The sequence below is a fragment of the Echinops telfairi genome, unplaced genomic scaffold (assembly GCF_000313985.2).
Source record: "Echinops telfairi isolate 266 unplaced genomic scaffold, ASM31398v2 ScPeMD7_5868;HRSCAF=6743_0, whole genome shotgun sequence".
NCBI lineage: Eukaryota > Metazoa > Chordata > Mammalia > Afrosoricida > Tenrecidae > Echinops > Echinops telfairi.
Genome location: NW_022109767.1, coordinates 2,883,531 through 2,886,196, shown reverse-complemented (window position 1 = coordinate 2,886,196; position 2,666 = coordinate 2,883,531). Strand labels below are relative to the sequence as shown.

Genomic DNA, 2,666 nt, shown 5'->3' with positions numbered 1-2,666 from the left:
ACTTGGATGACTAGGAGGAGGCCAGGGACTTAGGTAGAACTGTGGTGAGGGATGGGGTAGGATATTGATGAGGGATATTGTTCTTTAGTTCATTTATTTCATATATTGCACATATATGGAGGATTTGACAGGATATTGTTCTTTATTTCATTTTTTGAGATGTACTGCATAAATATTTGCAGCGTGGCCTTTAAAAACAACAACAACAACAACGAAAATCTCTTTAGATTCCTTATCCCACCTAAACAGTGGTCTGGGTGGTTGACAAGGGGGTTGGGTGAGAAAAGTAAAGCTGAAGTGGATTTGGGGTCTTTAGTAACAAACAAGATCGACTCAATCAAAAATTTTTAAAAAGAAAGGACCCTGTTAAGAATGAAATTATGGCAGCCAACGTTGGACTGCTAGAGCCCCAAGTCCAGGTGCCGGCTAGTCATCCCCTCTGCCACCACCGCTGCCACTGCCTGGGCTAGGGCTCAAGAGTCCCTGCTCTCATGCTTTTGGGCCACCGCCTAGGCACACTCCCCTGGAACCTGGGCTCCTAGAGGCGCAGTGCTGGAGCAGATGGATAATGGAGACTGGGGCTATATGAGGCTTGACTCTCCTCATATTCCATTTCTCCGTTTTTGGCAGATGACTGACCCAGTCACCTTTAATGTAGGTGGACACTTGTATACAACGTCTCTCACTACGTTGACCCGCTACCCAGATTCCATGCTCGGCGCTATGTTTGGGGGGACTTCCCCACTGCTAGAGCCCCACAAGGCAATGACTTCATCGATGGATCGAGATGGACCTCTTTTCTGATATGTCCTCAACTTCTTACGAACTTCAGAGCTGACCTTACCCCTGGATTTTAAGGAATTTGACTTGCTTCGGAAAGAAGCCGATTTTTATCAGATTGAGCCCCTAATTCAGTGTCTCAATGACCCTAAACCTTTGTATCCCATGGATACTTTCGAAGAAGTTGTGGGGTTATCTAGTACTCGGAAGCTTTCGAAATATTCCAACCCAGTGGCTGTCGTCATAACCCAGTTAACCATCCCCACGAAGGTTCACTCCTTACTAGAAGGCATCTCCAACTACTTCACCAAGGGGAATAAGCACATGATGCACACCAGAGACTGCCAGGTTTCCTTCACTTTGGGACCCTGTGATTTCCACCAGGAAGTCTCTCTGCGGGTGCACCTGATGGAGTACATTACAAAGCAGGGCTTCACGACCCGCAACACCCCAGTGCACCCCATGAGTGAGCAGGCCAATGAGAACACAGTGGAACACAACTGGACTTTCTGCAGGCTGGCCCGAAAGATAGACGACTGAGCACCGCCTGGGGACCCGGGCCAGGAGGCGCGCTTTCCAGCAGGTGGAAGAGATGGCTTTAAAAAAAAAAAATGACAGTGTGGGACTTTTTTTTTTTTAATATTTGTATTTATTTGAAGGCATTGAGGGCCAGGAAGGCAGGTCTGTGCATTAGCAGACTCCCCCACTTTCTGCTTCCTCTACTCCTGAGTATGCATGTGCTGGTTCCGTCTCCAGATACCTTTTTTATAAAAAGAAGTCTGAAATCATTATGGTATGTAATCTACCCTGTAATGGAGCTTTGTTTTTATTAGAGTGCTACAATGATTTCTGCTTAAATGGCCCCTGACTTAACCAGATGGTTTCAAAACAAAATAAACAAGAGTAATGCAGCAATAAAAGGGATAAGCAAAAGGATTCCTGATGCCTTTGAGAGAAAAAAAATCAGATCATCATGTAGGGCGACTTGGTTTCCTGATCAATGAGCAGTCTGGTCATCTGAAGGGCAACGGTCCCAATCGTCTGAGAGTCCTTGCCAACGACTGTGCTTCAAAGTTAGGACAACTGTTTCTGTCTATGCATACAAATCAAGCAACCAAATATCTGTAGCCACGGAGATGTCTGCATAGAAATATTTATATTGAATTCTGAAGACAAAATGTCCCTGTGATAGAAATCTTACTTTTTAAGTGTGGTGCAGTATATATTTCTCAAGTTTACGGTCAACCAGGAAAAAGCTAATAAAAAGGTGAACTATGAAAAAAAAAAGAATGAAATTGTGGCCCCCCAAATTTGTATTATAAGTTCCAAGTCTGATGTCTTAGGCTATAATGCCATTTGGAAATGGGTTTATCTTTATGGTGTTGAGAAGCCATACCTGTGGAGGGTCTGTTTTAAGGCAATCACCTTTCAATCATAAGACTAGAGTTGAGGAGGGAATGGCATGCCAAATAAGATAGGAAAGGAACCTAGAAGCAGATGCTGGGAAGTGACAAAACCCTTCCCTCAGAGATGAAAGAGAGAGAGCTGCTCTTTCCCTAAAGCTCAGGCACTGATTTCAGACTTCTAACATAACTGTGAGAAAATTAATTTTTGTTTGTTGAAGCCACTCACTTGTGGTTTTAATTACAGCAGCAATAAATACCCAAGGCAATCAATAGGTCAGCCCTTACCCAAGGCCAACATTCAGAGTGCTGGACAGAGAGGAGACATGGAAACAGGAAACACAGGAGGGCATTGAATATGAGATGGCACATTGAGGGAATTGCAGTGGAAGAGTTGAATCAAAATGTGCACGTCATGTTGAATGTAGAACGATGATTTGCTCTGTAAACTTTCACCTAATTCACCATGAAAAGCTTTTTTAA

The 2,666-nt window shown here is 43.9% G+C and overlaps 1 pseudogene; it reads left to right on the top strand.

Moving 5' to 3' along the window:
• The first annotated feature begins 626 nt into the window (after positions 1-626).
• On the top strand, positions 627-1,320 carry LOC101649861 (annotated as a pseudogene).
• The last annotated feature ends 1,346 nt before the right edge of the window (positions 1,321-2,666 follow it).